General features: G+C 39.1%; 1 protein-coding gene and 1 non-coding gene across 2 annotated transcripts in view; both read left to right on the top strand.

Moving 5' to 3' along the window:
* NKAIN3 (sodium/potassium transporting ATPase interacting 3) overlaps positions 1 to 18671 on the top strand; it is a 2685286-nt gene that overhangs the window by 1342150 nt on the left and 1324465 nt on the right. The gene's annotated exons all lie outside the window — the stretch shown is intronic.
* LOC122797457 lies at positions 1592 to 1695 on the top strand. Its single transcript, XR_006364141.1, has one exon. It is a non-coding gene; the product is annotated as a U6 spliceosomal RNA (small nuclear RNA).

Here is an 18671-nt window from a genome sequence, read left to right as displayed (position 1 = left end):
ATGCATACAACTTGTAAAAACGTTTCCAGTCATCCATAGTCTATCACAAACACTAATATACCACTATGATTTCCACTATGATTTTACTCACTCTATGAAATAGTGTATAAGAAAGGGAAGGACTGTTGTTCATCAGAATGTTGATGGTTTGTTGTGTCTTAGTCTAAGGTAGCAAAAAAGAATCATTGGACGCACCTGGGACAAGCTATTGCTGCAATAAAGTTCAAATCCTATTCTGAATATGGAGCACAGACCCTTTCACAGATAGATGAAGTTATGTATATTAGCCAGAAGACAATTGTGTATTAGAAAGAAATATGTTTAACACAATTACTATAACATCTCTTTTCTCTCATCTTATTGACTACACATTTTTAAAAGGAAATGACCATCTTCTGTGATTAGATTTAACGTATTATGAATGTAATAGATCCTTCTGTATATCTTAAGCAATGTGTTTTCATTCACACAATCTGGCAAGCTTCTCATTTTACATCCTTAGCAACTCAGACTTTTTTGACAGGTGGAGTGAGAGTATTTATTATACACACATATACACACACACACACACACACACACACACACACACACACACACACACACACACACACACACACACACACACACGCACACACACACACACACACACACACACACACACACACACACACACACACACACACACACACACACACTCATGGAAACACATTAAAAATGACTGCTTGTTTAGGGAAATTATTGCCTTTTCATATCACTTTTTCTCTCTTCATTTTATTTCCAGGATTAAATATCCACATTCAAGTATAAATGAAATGGGCCAGAGCAACTACAGTGGTTTATTTCTATTAACTGCATATGCAAGCCAGCTCATGATTCCATGCAGAATGAACGAGCACGTATGTTACTCGTGTGCAGGATTTTTCTTAAATCCATTGTTTCTTTTATTCTTTTTTTCTCTCTCTCCCAAAATTCTGTTGATTTCATGTTAGAGACTCCCAGCTTTTCAAAGGTAAACAAATTCTGCTAGAAATAAAACCGTTTGTAATATAACAGTCAAAGTGTTTACTTCAGTAAGGCTTCAGTTTTGATTTCAAGTAGCACTAATTCACTCAAGAGATGCTAATTATGAACAGCAGTGTTTAAGCTATGTGGAAGTCCATCCATCACTGTAGTGAAAAGAGACCCTCTTTATAAGAACCCTGAACTGGGTACCTGCATACTGAGGCACCAGAAGAATTACACCACAAATTTTCATTGACTAATTCTTACAATTCCCTGAATCTGGAATTAAGAGAGTAAGACAGTAATAGGTAGTATAGAAAAATAAGCTTTTACTCTAATAACATACATTAATGTGAATAAGACCCTAGTATCAGCACTGGGGGTGTGGGTGCATTTATTCGTTTTTTACAACAAATGTATGATTTTAAAATATGATTTTCAAAAAAAAAAACAGATTCAACAGATTAGAGCTTGGTATAATGGTTAAGGTGTTTGACTCACCAACCCAAGGTGCAGTCTTTGATTCTCACCTTGGGGAAAGTGACCTATTAAGAAAGCTAGCCCAGTAATTAGCTATGGTTTTATGTGTTTGCTTTGGCAGCATATATACCAAAATTGGAACAATACAGAGAAGATTAGCATGGGCCTCTGCACAAGGATGACATACAAATTCATGAAGCGTTCCACATCTTTAGTGGGATGGGAGGCTGGCATAATGGTTGAAGTATTTACCTTACAAGGACAAATTGCAAGGTTCAACTCATACATGAGGTAATTGGCTAAATTTAAAATACCCCATAAGGGCAGTTAGCGTACTACAGATCTATGAAATGCATCTTCAAAGTTCTTGTAAAAAGTGCAGTTTTAGCATGTGCACTTTGTTAGTACTGAAATTGGTTCCTTAAAATGTAATCACTTTATATACCTTCATTAAAGATTAGTGCCAAAGGGGATTAAAGCAATTCTGTAGCTTCTGCTTCATTATGTCTTTGTATTGTATTGTTATCCTTGTTGTGTATGATCACTCACAGTTTCACCTCATAGTCAAAAGTTAAAGAGATCAAGTGAAAGGACACAGTACTATTTATCTATTGATTTATCTATCTATCTATCTATCTATCTATCTATCTATCTATCTATCTATCTATCTATCAGGTTTGTTTATCTGGTAAGTGAGCTGTTCATCCAAAACCTTTTCAGTCACGACCTGGGCACAGAAAGGTGTGCAGTATTTATAGGGGTTTATATTATCACAGCGAAGATTTCAATATTCGAACACCATTTGGACGACACCAAATGTTCAAATATTAAAAACATTGCAAGTGTGAATGGAGATCGTCATAGGGAATTCTTCCCTTTACTTCAATGTAGTGCGATGTCAGAGTTGGTATATTTAAGTAGCGGGGGTGTGGGGGCTGCAGGGGGGGCTTGCCCCCTGCATACAATCCTCAATGACAGGTTTCCTGTTTTTGTTTTTTTAGAATTCGAAATTTTCAAACTTCGAACAAATGGTGTCGACCATATGGTATTCGGGGTTTGAAAGTTTCGATCAGGTAATATAGACCCTATTTATAGCACATTTCAGTTTGGCAAAACAGCAGCTATGACATTTCAGTATGGAACTATTTCTAGGCAGATAGATGCATTTCATTTTAGATTAACAAAACAGCTGTTATGACCACACATACAATTCAGTATAGAAATACTTCTAGGTGAAAAGTTACAAAGCTCATAATTTAAATAATAAGATACTGTTGACAATATTATACCTTGTACTATGCGCAGAATTGACTAATATCTCAAATGCATGTTCATTTGGATTTATTTTGCAGGAAGTTTTTCAAGTTTCTTTTGAAGTTTCCCAGAGTTGGAGTTTTTTTTTTTTACTTTGTTTGGTAGATTTTTCCATAAAGCACGTCCCAGCCTGGAGAAGGCTTTTTCACCTATATCTAGGTTGAACTTTGTTCTGGGTAATAAGAGGATGTTATCTTGAATATTTCTAAGACTATAGCTTTGTACTCATAGGCAAAGTCTTCTTTTAGTGGGATGGCAGTAGCCAAGCTTCTAATTTTTATGTAATTACCTCTACCCCCCCATTCTGCCTGCTCTGTATTTAAATACACACACACACACACACACACACACACACACACACACACACACACACACACACACACACACACACACTCAAATGACATTGGTTTGACTAGTGTTTCAGGCAGTAGTAATTAGTCCTTGAAACTCTGATGGGTGCTTTATCTCCACCCTCACTTATATAAAAAAAAATGATTTCTTAACCAGACATTTAGAATATAATCTTTATAATCTTAATACCCTTACCAATCTCTTCAAGTGCAGACCAATCCATTAGACACATTTACCCAAACAGCCTCAATTACTTTCGGCAAGACCAGAGATGTCCTTTGGTCTGGATTATAAATATAGCTTCAGTCAGCAGATCCTGGCCTAATTCTTAGATTAAAAGTGCAATGAATTTCAAGCAGCTTTTTTTTAACTTCATTTCACTTCACTGGTTTATTTAACTCAATGCCACAATCTTTTTTGTAATATCTGGGTACCTATCTGAAGAAAAACTGCTACAGTGACATTGCTTAGATATGTGCTAAAGTGGAACACAAAAGCCATTATGCAAAATTGTCTTATAAACTGGAATTTATAATTTGCACCACCGCAATCAATTAGAGAAATACCATGACCATTCGGAAACTCTATGAAAAACATAAGTAAAAATCATTAAAATGATGAATTACTGTGGAAAAAAATACAAATTGCAATAGTGTCAGTTTTCAACTAAATGTCTTACTAAAGAGCTTACATATTGCACCTTGGTCACATCTCACCACAGGTATTATGGCTCCATTCCCGGGCACCACTTCCATCTCCTTCACTGTTGTGGTAGTCTGCCTGTCACCATCATGCCATATCACTGACCTAGTACCACATCTGATGAGGTATATTGGGTTTTGCAGCCTGTCACCATCATGCCATATCACTGACCTAGTACCACATCTGATGAGGTATATTGGGTTTTGCAGCCTGTCACCATCATGCCATATCACTGACCTAGTACCACATCTGATGAGGTATATTGGGTTTTGCAGTAATAGCAAAGGCAAGTAGTGTGTGCCATGGGCAGTGAGCTGTTTCACCAAACACACACACACATATATTTAATATGCACATATGTCTATGCATGTATAGTATGTATGTATGTATATAAATATACACACACACACGCACATGCACACACATATATTTAATGTATATATGTATATGCATGTACAGTATTATGTATGTATATAAATATATACACACACATACACACATATATTGAATATGTATATATGTATATGCATGTACAGTATGTATGTGTGTATATAAATACACACACACACACGCATGCATGCACACATAAATACATACATTTGTGTATGTAATAAGTGGTGATCTGCAATCTTTAGTATACGAAGTATCTTGTAGTGTAAGATGATGAAACAAATAATAGCAATTGACCCTTGAAATAAAATGACACCCAATATGCAACTGCAGCCATTTTATTGAATATAAACAATTAATACATTAACCATACAATAATCATAAACAGAGATACTCAACACAACAATGCATCAGGTAATCAGAAAACATTTCATCAGCAGCATGGAAACTGCTCTCCTTATCAACGAAAAGTACAAGCAGCATTAAATCCCACTGCTCACTTTAACCCTACCAGGATTTATTGAAGCAGTGTATCACTGCTCAATTCTGAATGTCCAACCATCAAGTAAAAGTGGGGGAACAGAACAAGTATTCCAAGTTGAACCTATCTTCCTCCATCCACCAACCTTCCACTGCTGACTGTTCCTGACCTTTGCAATTCCTTTACAACTCCTGCAAAAACAAGGCCAAATGTACATTAAACAGATACAAGCATCATATGTCATTTAAGTCAACTCCATCTTTCCTGTACCAGCTGGCATCCTTATCAGGAAAATCCTTATGCTCAATGATGCACATAGACACCCTCTTCAATGCTCTTGGAATGCTATGATTAACAAAACACCTGGGTCACTCCAAACACATAAACTCGTGCTTTTCTCCAAACCAACCTAAGTACAATCTCAGACCACCATATCATCATCTGAGAAAATCTCTTTTTCGAACGTAACAAATCCATAATAGTCTGAGCTAAGTGTTGTCTTCATTATCTAACACAGATCATTCCCACCTACATGAATAACCACTATGTGAAGAATACCTGACACTGCTTGTATTTCATCAAATTTAGCAAATATTTTCTGCTACTTTAACCCTGCCAAGAAACCTTCCATCTGCCTTGCTGCAAACCCAACATGCATGTAATGCACCAAAGACCTCAACAACTTAGTTGACCACTGTCTAAACCTAATCAGCAATTGTCTCACAGAAGAAGAAAACATTGCCAAAGCAGCTCTATATTTCTTCTATGTGTAGTGAAACCACAATTTCTGAATCACCAACCTGCTTCAGATGACCAATGTTTCATACCACCTCTGGCAATACCATTGGATCCTGCTGGTTCTTGATAACGAAACATGCAAAGCAGAAATCGAGAAAGACTGTCAACAATTTCATAAAAGTGTCCAGGCACAAGTATGGCTGAAAAACTGAAACTGATTAAGAAACTTTGCAAGATCAATTTTCTCAAGACCAGCAAAACTAAAAATGACCTAGTTCTTTTCCTGGCCAATACCTGAACAATTGCACTGTTTTCAGAAAAAAAGCTTGCTCATCTATTTCACAACTGCTCCTTCCAGACTACAGATCCATATTGGCCTGAGTTCTATAGATGCTACATCCTTCTTCCTCTCTGATGGCCGTTCTGCAGGCCAACCTACAGAAAACCATTCATCATCAAAGGAGGCCCCCATCCCATATGGTACAGCAGCATCTGTAAACAAATGGAATGTTACATCCATCAACCAATCCTCCTGCCAAAAATAAATACAATTGAAGCTGTCTAAGAATACTGACAGCAGACTCAAATCCAACTTGACCATTCAAGTCACTCTGACACAACTGGGCTTGCTTCTTTCATCTTTCAATAGATTAGCAACTGACCTACAGAAAGTTCTGCTTTATTCTATTACCCTGCACATAAAATTCAACAATCTGAGCATCTCCATGACTCCCCTCACTCTAACCACATCCTCATCCCTCACCGACTCAGTCTTGTCCTGTAACTTTTGCACCTTCCCCCCCAACAGACAAAAAAAAAAAAAAACTCCTACAGCTGTCAACTTCCAACCCTAAAATTTCTAGCAACTTGCTCAGACCTTCCAGTTTGTCTTGGGCAAATGTACCCCCATTTCCCTACACATGTGTATGAAAACTAACATATCTTCCTCCGCTCTTTCCCAACTTTCCCCAATCAGTTATCCTAATAATGGACCACTTTCTGAGTAGAGACCCACTTCTGCCATATCCACTGCAAGGCTTGCAATGACACACCTGATGGGTATCACCTTGCCAAAATAATACTTCCCATCTACACACATACCAAGGAAGGGACTACCATCCTCCCTGATTGACAGAAGTCAAAAAAGCAGTTTCAGTATCTGGCTTCACCAACTAGGGATCCTGACGTTCCTTGATAAGCCTCACTGCATCACCCATAGATGCATGCTGCACTTATACATCAGATCTAGCAACTAAATCATTCACTGAACCATCATCAGGATATAATAAATGATGAATCAAACTAAACTTGCGCAGCTCCTTTTTTGGCATTAAACCCAAAAGAAAAATGTGGTAACTACTAAAAGGAAACACTACAAAAGGACCTATCACTCTTTCATCCTAAAGTTCTTGTCCAGTAACTTCAAAACTACAGCCCCCTAGCTTTTACTGACTTTATATTGCAGTATAAACTTCCATCCAAACCTATAGTTGATTTTACAGAAAATCCCACCATAAAACATTCAATCAGTTCTCCAGCTAAAACACCATCAGGAAAATTAGCTAAATGGGAGGCCAGCCCAGGTACATTAATGGGTGAATAGGAAAACCTGCCTTTCCTGCTGCCTTTGAATGACAACACTCCTGTATGACCACAAACATTACTTCTTCCTCCAATAGCACTGAACTATCCTACATTGTGTTGCTTTCTATTGTTCTGTATCAGCTGCAATGACTGCCCACATGCCTTCCTTGCTCCAACATTTTATTGTTGCTTGACACCCCCCACACTATCTGAATGTATATGACTGAACTTACACATGGACCATGCACACCTACCTGCATTAAAAGCCCAACATGCACCTAACCTATACCCTGACTCTCTAACTTGCCTGCCCTGCCCTTCTGCACTATCCAATATCATCACAAATCATATTTCTGCAGGCCTAACTTCCCAGCCTAAAGACTTGTCCACTACTTTTCATTTCTGAAAATGCTGGTCATACCATATCCAAGCACTACCCGCTCATAGCCTTCGCACATCTTGAATAGTAAGAAAATAAGCCAGGAATGGCAATGCCTGTGCCACATCCTTCTCAATGATTAGGGCCAGATAGTACACACTTCCTAGAACCCAACTCCCCAAGTGGAAACCCTAAACTTACCTGGCCTCCTCTTACCTAACTCTATCAGTGCAGCCACCAAATCCTGGGTTCCTATATTCTCCAGCTCAACTAGCCTCTACACCCCATTCACATCAAACACATCAACATAATCACTCTTTCATATCTTTTTGTAAAACAGCTGTCATGTACGAGGGATAATAAATACCCTCACCCCAACTGTCAAAGAAGTCTGAGTTTCAAATCAATCACCTGGCTGTGCTGCAAAGTGCACAGCAGTAGCCCCCATAACCTGCTTAGCCTCCTGACCCACCTGCTTACTTGCTGCCTCCTCAACCCCCATTTCTACCCCACTCCCCATGTCCATACAACCGATTCCTTTCTTCCTGCACCCGTCCCTCAGACCTTGACAACTAATGAAGGCTTGCACGCACAGATTCATCCAACACTCACACTAAATCTGTCACCCTATCCTTCCTGGCCATAGCACCTGGGCATTAACCTGCAACCTGAGCATTTACACCATTACTTGTAGATATCAGGGGCACAACCACCAAAACTTCACTGGCCCCTATCTTTGTGGCTCACATTGACTTATGTGATTACATCCCCACTCTGTTAAACTCTGATCCTGTGGTGCCTTGCATTTCCTGTTGCTTTTTGTCTGCCTCACTGCCACTGACTCCACCAGAGACTGCACCTTGACCTATCCTCTGACACTATGTGCACCCAATGTTCCTTCAAGGATTCCATCTCAGTCTTCTGCAACACAAAAACACAATGAATATTCCAGCAATCACTATATACTCTTCTTATACATATGAATGTTCATTTTATTATTTGTCTCTCTAAGTATCTATAAACCCTATACAGATTCCTTACCCTACCTTTTTTATCTTAATTTTTTTAAATATATACTACCAGAGATATGCACACCTGTACCCATTTTCATAACTGCCTACACTACAAGAAAGGGGGGGGGGGTTAACACCCCTTGGCCACCACCTATCCAACCTAACACTCATATGCCCAACCAAATGCCTTCCTCTCTTTAAAATCAATAAGAGAAATAAGCACTAGGCCACTCAGAAACAGCCTTCTGCCCACCTTCATTAACAGAAGCCAAAATACATCCTGCCCCTTATAAACTTATTAACAGTGCAGTAATCTGCAAAAGCAGGACAGAATTCTTTTTTAATGCATCTAACTTAAACTATCTCCTAGAGTACTCAGCAACTTACATATGAATCCACTCATCTAGCATTGGGACAAGAACCCACAGTCAATTCTGACCCTCAAATACCAAAGGCATATACCCCACCCATTGAGACACTGCCATCAGCAACCTAAATCCCCTTAGCCACACATGCACTAAACCCAGCTGACTCAACACAAGTACCAGTGCTAAATATTGCTCCTTTCTATTCGACAACTGAGTGTCCTTGGATATCTCTCCACCCTCTGTGCTTCAATCATCCGACCAGTACATGCATGCCACACTAAGAAGACCATTCAACATTACAAAACTTAAAAGCTCCTGTTCCTCAAAGTTCCCTACTGAAAGGATCTGACACTCATTCAGTGTTAAAAAGATTTTTTGTACCAATGGTACTAAAAGAAATCCTAACAATTCCACCAGGAACTGTATCAACAAAGCAGCACATTTTAACATCCTTTGTGCTTTCTCATTAAAGCTAAAACCCTCTAGGCTCACTAGATAAGATGTCCCATTTTGGAGTTGAAAAAAAATGTGATCTATACAAGCAAGCCATGTGAGACCTGAATGAAGATTCCCACACAACTTCAGCTAACCTACTTACTGCACAAGCCAACAATCAAGTGGCACACACCACCACATAAATTCTCCTTTTCCTACTTTTTTCATTCTTTCTTTGTCCTGCAACAGCCATCCATTGTTATGGTGATCCACAGTCCTCCACATGCATGTGCATGCCCACAGCTAAATCAACTGAACCACCGCAACTAGGCTGCCATCATGAATCTCCCACCAAGAATCATACTTAACAAGGAAAATCAAGATTATAATAGGCCTGCCAAAAAGCTGCCAGCACACACACACACACACACACACACACACACACACACACACACACACACACACACATATGGACCCACCAGGTCACCACAGGTGATATCGCAGGAGTTATAACTCCACATATTTACTCAGCAGCAAAAATATATCAGTGGTGAATCTCATCCAACCAACCAACCATCACAACCAGGCTGCTATCACAAATCTCTGCTAATAAATTACTTGCCACAAAAACAATAATTATGCTGATGGCAGCCAATCATCAACAACCCACATCACATGTGGTGCCTGCAATGCAGAAGTAGCTCATCCGCTAAACTGTGACAGTGCCATCATCCTAAAACCCTAGGCATGTCATTAATGTTACAGCTATGAGAAAACAAGCTTCCATCCTCATTAGATATTCCTTACATCCCACACCCTACTGAAAATTATCTTCAATGACATTACACCAGAAGCCTGGAATAGTATCCTGCAAGAATTCAGGAAAATGAACAACTTTAGAAACCTCAGAAAGTAATTCAAAGCTCATATTAATGAAAATATGTGTACCCGTTTTACATATCCAGGATAAATTAAAGTAACAGCATCTTTTACCTTTTTAGTTGTTACTCTGCATATCATAACATCATTATTTACTCCCTCCCTTAATATGCTGCTGTGGTATATGTCTTTCACATACTTAGGTTGATATAGTTATTTATATCAGTTTTGGTGGAGAGAATTCTATAGAGGTCTAGTATGCTGGTTAACTGTGTGCTTTAGCAAAATAAAATCCCAAGCTTGCGTGCATTATTTATATTCTATAACTGTATACTCCATACTGCTATTTCAGTGATGCAATCAATGTAATGCTTTCAGTCCATCTGTTGTTTCAACTTGTTGCATTTAATCCATCTACTTTTGTCAAATGGTCTGAGTCATAATTAAAAACAGTCCTTGGTCCAGCAATATATACTGGCATCCCCATTTTGTTTGGTTCTCCTTAGCCTTCAGTCTATGAAAAAGCAATATATACCTCACCTGTTGTACTACCGAGAAAACACTCACAACACATACTCCCTTCACTCCATCTTAGTCCAATCTTACCAAATACAATTCAGTCTAATAAGCACTTTACCCTGCTACAGTTAGCTAACCAAATCAGACAGGACCTTAATAACATATCCTCACAGGGGCTGTCCAGGCATTCTACTTCACCGTCTTATATTTCCCTGTTTACCCTATTTACCTTGGGTAAAAAACAGTTATACTTGCATCAGTAATCCTGGAACAATAAATCATTTTTCCAATGGGAAACAGTCCGACAAATAAACACACTAAACAACACCCAAGACCATACCACAACACATCACAAACTTCCACTCTTGGTAATAACCACTGAGGATGAAGCCACACTTCTCCAAAGATTAGCACAACCTTCCTATAAGTATAACCAACAGAATGTTATGCTAACAAACTAAACAAACACAAAGGGATGAGTTACTGTAGCTGGATAACTGACACTGAAAAACAACAAAACCATACAAAACATGGAAGGCCATGTTTAATACGTTGATTACTTCCGTTCCACAGTGAAATAGGAACTTCTTCACAACTACTACTTTTCAAAATGCACAGACAGTTTAAATAAACTTGAAATCACATTAAACAAATCGCATAGTACAATTAAAATCAACTACAAATAATGCTTTAACGGTCTCACACATTTTTAAACCAAACAGACAAGAATTAAATAAAAGTAAATAAAATTCAAAAGTAAAAGTTTGTATGTACCCGTTCTGCTTCTAAACACATAAGATGTTAATAGTGTCATTTGCTCTGGTGGGGGGGGGGGGGTTACCAGCTGAAAGTAAGAGCTATTATTGCACTTGTTTATCTTCCAGTTTGTTATTAAAGTCTCCCCCCTTAGACCTAAACAGACTTGATCTACCAAATTAAAGATGCATTTTTTTAATTAATACAATCTAAGGAATTTCTATAGAGGGCATTATCCTTATTTCTGATGGCCAAGTTATCTTCATGTATACACTTCTTCATCCTCCTTTTAGATTTGCCTAGACAAAAACTGTGACAGCTAGAACATAAAGAAATGTGTACTATGCTTTAAGCATTGCAGTCATACCTACCCTTCATGGTAAAAATTTTATTTAAGTTATTAAATAATAAGGTTTTGTCTATATTAATATGTCTTCATTTGTTACTGGAGAGGCAAGGAAACGTACCTTCATTTATACAAACATTACTAATATAATATGGATAATTCACTTCACTGCTCCTATCAAGTAATTATTTCATAATGGCCCCCTTTTAAATGTAAAACGAGGTTTAGAGACCACAATTTTCAATAGTTCAGTTTTACCACAAACTATTTTCCAATTTTTCAAAACAATACCTTTAAATGCACTGTTGTCTGATGAAGTGGGAAGTAGGGATGCCATACAAAAATCAGGAGTATTATCACTTTTTTGTTTTATTATTTTGTGACAACCCATTCATCAAAACTGGCTGAAGACAAGCTTGTTTTTTAGACTTAACCTCATTGTATATTTCACAAAGTTTCTCCAGGAAGATACCCTCTATCTTTAAAATGCTCTGTTAACAATACATGTTCTATCTCAAAAGTCTTCATCCCTGAAAATGATTTGAGAAGCCTGAATACATTATTATCTAACAATGTTTAACTTCACATGTTTAGGGTGTTGACTTTAAAAGTGAACATAATTATTGGTAAACGTCTTTTATAAATACAATTTATTTTGAAAAGTTCTATTACCAATATCTATGATTAGTTTCAAATCTAAAAACTGAACTTCATTTCTAAAGGAAGTAATGGTGATGCCTTTCATTAACTGGTGGGAATAACTCTACAGCTCAAGGCCATATATATAAAAAACAAAAAACAAATCATTAATAAATCTTTTACAAGAGACATATTTAAACAATGAATGAGCAAACAAATAATGATGCTCCCATTGGGCTATTTCTAAATTAATAAATGCAGTGCTGACTTATCACCTATTGGCAGTCATTTGATCTGATAGAATAATTTCCCATCAAAAACAAAGACATTTTCTTTTTCATCAGTTTTATAACACGCATATAGTATTAATCAACTTGTTTGATAATCTGGAACAACAACATAAATAACCGCTAATGAAATTTATGCTTAGAAGTTGTGAAACAAAGTTATAAAGAGATTCAATGTCAGCAACACACATACAACTTTCCAGTCCAGAAAATTAACAATTCTTTAATAACCTCAATAAATGCAAAGAGTGTTGAATACATGACCTGCTTTCTTGGACTAAGGGATTCAAAAAAAAGTCAAGATAAATGTATATGCCTTCAATTCTACCTCCCTTACCTGCCACAATGGACCTAAATGGAGGATTAAACTAAATGTTATGTATTTTTGGAACAACAACAAAATACCCAAGTATGGGATATTTTATAGGTTCATAGGTTCATAGGTAGATACTAGGCTATCTGCCCTAGGGCATTTATAAGCCTAGCCAGAGTGTATTTGGCTTCCACCTCCCTATTAGATTAGCCTACTGTGCCTCTGTAAAGTAGGTCACAGAAGGTACCCTTTTAAGATTAGTTTACTGTGCCTCTGTCTAGCAGGGACACAGAAGAGATCCCAGGGGTGAATTTGTGATTTCCCATCCACGTGTCAAGATTTCACTTGAAGAGGGTCAGCGAGGGGCTATGTCTAACATGAATTGGGATTCTATTCCAGAGTGAGGGGAGCCTCTGGGAAATGAATCTGTCCCTCCAGCATGTCCTATTTATTTTTGTGCTGAGGTTTAGGTCCCTGGAGTGTGTAGCTCTAAGGGACTTGGATTTTTTGAGGTGGAGCATGTCCATTAATTCTGGGTTTGAAATGGCTTTGTACGTCAGGCATAGATCGCCTCTGAGTAGGTGGTAAGCAACTGAGTAGAGCTGGAGTTTCTTTAGTCGAGCTGCATAGGAAAAATGTTTGTAGCCCATGATCCTCTTGGTGAGGTACTTTTGGGGTCTCTCCAGTTGCTGCAGGTGTCGGGTAAGGTACATCCCAAGGGGCATTGTATTCAATTATGGGCCTGATGAGTGATGAGTGGAGGGGCACAATGACCTCTCTTGATCTTTCATGATAAGGTGGGCTATATAGAAGGTCTTTCTAACCACTTTGGCAACGTGATTATCAAAGGAGAGATTACTATCTACGTTGGTCCCCAAATCTCTAATTACTTCTTCCGTACTTAATGAATTACCACCTATGTGGTAATTTGTGGGCACCTTGTTTTTCCCAAAGGGGATGACTATGCACTTTTTAGCATTTAGCATGAGGCTGTGGCTCTGGCACCAAGCATCCGTCTCTGTGAGACCCTTTTGGAGGAAGCTTGTGTCTGCTGGAGATTCGATTATGGTCCCCAGTTTGCAGTCATCTGCGAACTTTGTCAGCCATAATCCCCCCGTGTTAGCCTGAACCTCAGAGAAGTATATACCAAACAAGTGAGGTCCCAGAACTGAGCCCTGTGGGACACCACTTGTAACTGGTTTGGATTCGGACATGGCACCTGTGATTCTGACCATGTGGGTTCTATCTCTGAGCCAGTTTGCAACCCATCTTGTGATATAGGGGTTGATATTTAAGCTGGTAAGCTTATTTATGATGCCCAAGTGGGGTATTGTGTCGAAGGCTTTTGTGAGGTCCAGGTAGGCTGTGTGGACTACCTTGCCCTCATCTATGGCTTTGGTAACTGTTTCAAAGAAATCAACTAGGTTTAAGAGGCAAGATCTGCCCTTAACAAAGCCGAATTGGGTAGGGTCCAGTGTCTGGAGGCTCCCAATGTCTTTGTTTATGAGTTCCATGATAATACGCTCCATAGCTTTACAGACCAGACTAGTCAGGCTTATGGGGCAATAGTTTCGGGTCCATTGTGGCACCACCTTTGTGGAGTGGGACCACTGTAGCTGTATGCCATTCTTTGGGTACATATCCTGTAGTAAGGCTAAGTTTGAACAGTGACTTAATGGGAGGGTTCAGTTCTTCTTGGAGCTTGTGTAAGACACAGCCTGGGACACCGTCCGGTCCCATAGATGCTGTGTTTTTTGCTTTGGAGAGGGCAGCTTTGACATGTGCATCTGTGATGTCAGGGAGGTTACATTCAGTTGGGATAGGCATTTGCTCCTTTGGGGGAGAATGGGGGGGAGTTTGCGCTGAATCTGTCTGCCAGGATGTTGGCTATGTCTGTAGGGTCGGTATATTTTGTACCGTTATGCAACAATTCAGAGCATATCTGGGAGTTTCTGCCCATGTTCCTGACATAACTAAAGAAGGCCTTGTGATTATCTTTTAGTATCTAGGGCAATTTTTCTTTCGAAACTGGCCTTTGATGATTTTATGAGGGATCGAAGTTTCTTGCTAATACTGATCAGAGATGCCTTCCCCTTTTGGGATTTTGCTCAGTCATGTAGTAGCTTCCTCCTTCTGTTGTATAGCTTATTTATGGCCGAGGTCCACCAGACTGGTCTCCTGTTTTTGGAGGAGTGAGTCTTGGTTTTATTTGGGATAGCACGATCCATGCATTCCTGCAGGTGCTCATAGAATGCATTTGTAAAGGATTCTGCGGATCGGGCTGTATTATCCTCTGGCCCAGGGGCTTTGAAGGATTCCACCTCAGTCTTGAGAAGTGCAAAGTTGGCTTTTGAGAAATTCTTTACAGTGATTTCCTTGGCTGGGGGTGGGGATGGGATATGGATGTCCAGGGAAATTTGTTTATGGTCTGATCTTACCAATGAGGGGTTTACCTCTGGTGTGGAACATAGAGTCCCCATGTTGGTGATGACCAGGTCCAATATGTTGTTCCCTCTTGTGGGAGTGGTGACCAGTTGTTCCATTGTGTTTGAATTTATAAATTCAAGGAACCATTGGGTGTGGGTGTTTGGGCTTGAGTAGTTTTATCAATCAATGTCTGGGTAGTTGAAGTCACCCAATAACATAGTGTTGTGAAAGGCAGTTTTGCCCACTGTTAGTTGCACATGGATGGTTTCCGATGCTTCGTGCAATGCCACTAACCTGGAGGTGTAGGTATCTTTGATGAATATAGATACTTCCCCTCCTTTTGTGCTTCGGTCCGAGTTTTGGGGCTGAGACGCATGGTATGAGTTATAACCTGGTAGTGCTGGGGTGCTCTCAGGAGCCTTGAACCAGGTTTCTGTTACTGCACAGACATCGATTTTCTCCATACTGAGGAGAGCCTCGAGTGTATGCATCTTGAGGTTTAGACTTCTGGCATTGAGTAGCATTACCTTTAGTTTTTTTATCCTTCGGTTGTCTATGGAGGTGGGTTTGTCCTTTGAGCCTTGCCTAAAAAAGGCACTATGGGGTGGCAAGAGCCTTGGCCAGTATACGAAAGCCTAAGGGTGACAGGTGCAAGCTGTCCCTAGCGAAGCAACCTGGCTTGTCGAGCATGTCATCCCAGGCTGACAGACACTGGATCCCCTTTGAATGACACCAATACTTTAACCAATTGTTGAAACTGATCATTTTGTCTTTATACTGTGGCATTATTCTTGGTGAGGGCAAGATGTTACTCAAGGTCAGTGTCATACCAGCCTGGGCTACATGGTCAGAGAGCTCCTCTATGTCTCTTTCAGTGTAGTCCAGGGAGGTACATCTCAGGTCATTCACACCAGCATGGACAATGACGGAGTCATACTTGTTTTGGAGTGACCTGAGTGCTTGCATTATGTGGCGGATCCTGGCACCCGACAGGCAGCTTACAGTGACCTTCTCCTTGTTCAGTCTGGTGAGTGGGACGTCAGTTTGCCGGACAATAGAGTCCCCTATAACAAGTGTATTTGGTGTGTTGTTTGGCCTTAAGGGCTGTGACTGTGAGGCACACTGATTTTGTGAGATATGTGATTCGTGGGTATTGTTGAGGGATGGCTGTTACTTGGATATCTGCTTAGGAGGTCTTTGCTGTTTAGGCAGATTTTTATTTAGAGCCTCCGAGTATGTTTTTGTGTGTTTATGTGTTGGGTATGCAGATGCAATAGGTCTGTGTGAGACTGGATTTGTGGTGTGGGTGGTTACCTTTTCCTCCTGACTGACTGTGTCAGTCTTGGGTTGAGAGAGCTCTGCCTCCAGTTTGGCTGTGTAACTGCATCTCTCACATGTATTAGAGTTTGTTGGAAGGAGAAAAGGGTTGTCTGTGTACATAAGGCAATTGTAACATTGCCTCAAAATTCCCAGATTCACCAGCTGGACTGGACAGTAACCTTGAAACTGACCCTTGGACATACCAGATTAGTATAGGGAACTTTTTTTTACTGATCACATTAGGGAAGGGAACTGATTTTTCACTTGATCAGGAAGGACCAATCAGGCGCCTAATACTTATGAGAAGTCAAGGTGGGTGTAGTGCTTTAGTTAGTTAGTGTTTCCTTATAAGAGCTGAGCAAGTGCAGGGCTTTAGAAAGAGAATAGAGTGATTACTTTGAGAGTTTGAACAGTTCTAAGGGAAAAAGTGAAGAGCAGACTTTGTGGAGCCTGGAATACTTTAAACCTGTTTAGGCGGCGCTGGACGCTGCTCAGTCACGTAATGGCATGCTAATTTCATCCTTATATAACAAATCTAATAAAACATTATCTACATTTTGATAATATTCATTAATAAAGGCCTGTTGCACTAATTGATAAGTATCTCCATCATTCAGCAAATAAATCACTTTTTTCTATTTAATTTGATTGCAACATAATAACCAAGCCATTACTTTAAAGCAACAATATGTCATGTGCATAAGCTCTTTTAAGGTGTTTGACTCAGCAGAAGACAAATTATAAAACTTATATTTGGATTTAACTGAAAAAAAAAATCTTCTAAAATCTTTTTCACAGAATTCCATAAAAATATTTAATGTGGGACCCCAGATTGAAGGTGCTGAGTTTCATAGATAAATACGAATCAGAAAATTCAACAGTTGGGATATCATGAAAACTTAATGTAAACTGAGCTTGTGAGTGAAAAGTCTGAAGTCTGCACACTTTCCAATCCAGCCATATTACTTCATAGAGAATGGGACTAAAATAAAAAAATAAGGTTAACATGGGTGTTTACAATTGAAATGACATCTGCCTATGCCCTTCCATGTCCATTACCCCAATAATACTGTGAGTGAGATATGCTGGTGTTGCTGCATTGGGTCGTGCTCCTCAAATTGTATTGATTTACTGGATCATAGGTGTCATCCTGTGTACATCTCCTTTCTTCACGGACAGAAGGTGGTGTGTTGCCTGATGTGTTGGATGATGTGCTGGACCTCCTGAATGTTCTAAAAAACTTCATCTGTCAGAAACTCTGTCCTGATAGGCTTTTCATTGGCTGACTGAGACACAGACTGTTTACATTTTCCCAACAGTGGATAAGTTTTATTATTTTGATAGGCCTCATGGTAATTTTTCTATTTTGATTTTCTAGAGACAATGAATCACTCCAACAAACTCTTTTAAGGCTTTCAGTTGCAAAGTTATCTAGAAAACAAAAGCCTTAATCTGAATGGCTACCAAGGTACATCTTCTCCATCTTGTCATATAAGCATCTTGTCAATAGTATTTCTCTCATGCATCCAATATGATTAATATACAAGTATGCTTAGAGGGTCCCCCCTTCCTGGCGGAGATCCATCAGTCATGTTTGAGGTATAGAGTCATCTAATCATACTAGATTCTTAAGACTTTTCAGACAAATGTTAACAGTCCCAGTACATATCTTTGACAATTAAATACTAATTTCTGATATTCTGCCTCATAAATTACAAAGAACACCAGAGCTGATTTAATATATAATATTGCTGACACCCTGAAAGGAAGCATGTTACCCTTACCTTTTAAACAAATGTTCACATTCCCCCTAAAAAACATCTGCATACAATCACTGCCTGTTTGATTATTATATCTTAGTTATTTTAAGCCTATGTATACACATTAAGATATAACATTGTAAGGGCCCATAGGGAAACGACCCACAAATTTCATATAATACTGGTTA

This window comes from Protopterus annectens, chromosome 3.part0, assembly GCF_019279795.1.
Source record: "Protopterus annectens isolate FY-2018-M chromosome 3.part0, PAN1.0, whole genome shotgun sequence".
Taxonomy (NCBI): domain Eukaryota; kingdom Metazoa; phylum Chordata; order Ceratodontiformes; family Protopteridae; genus Protopterus; species Protopterus annectens.
This window is presented reverse-complemented; position numbering and strand designations above follow the sequence as displayed.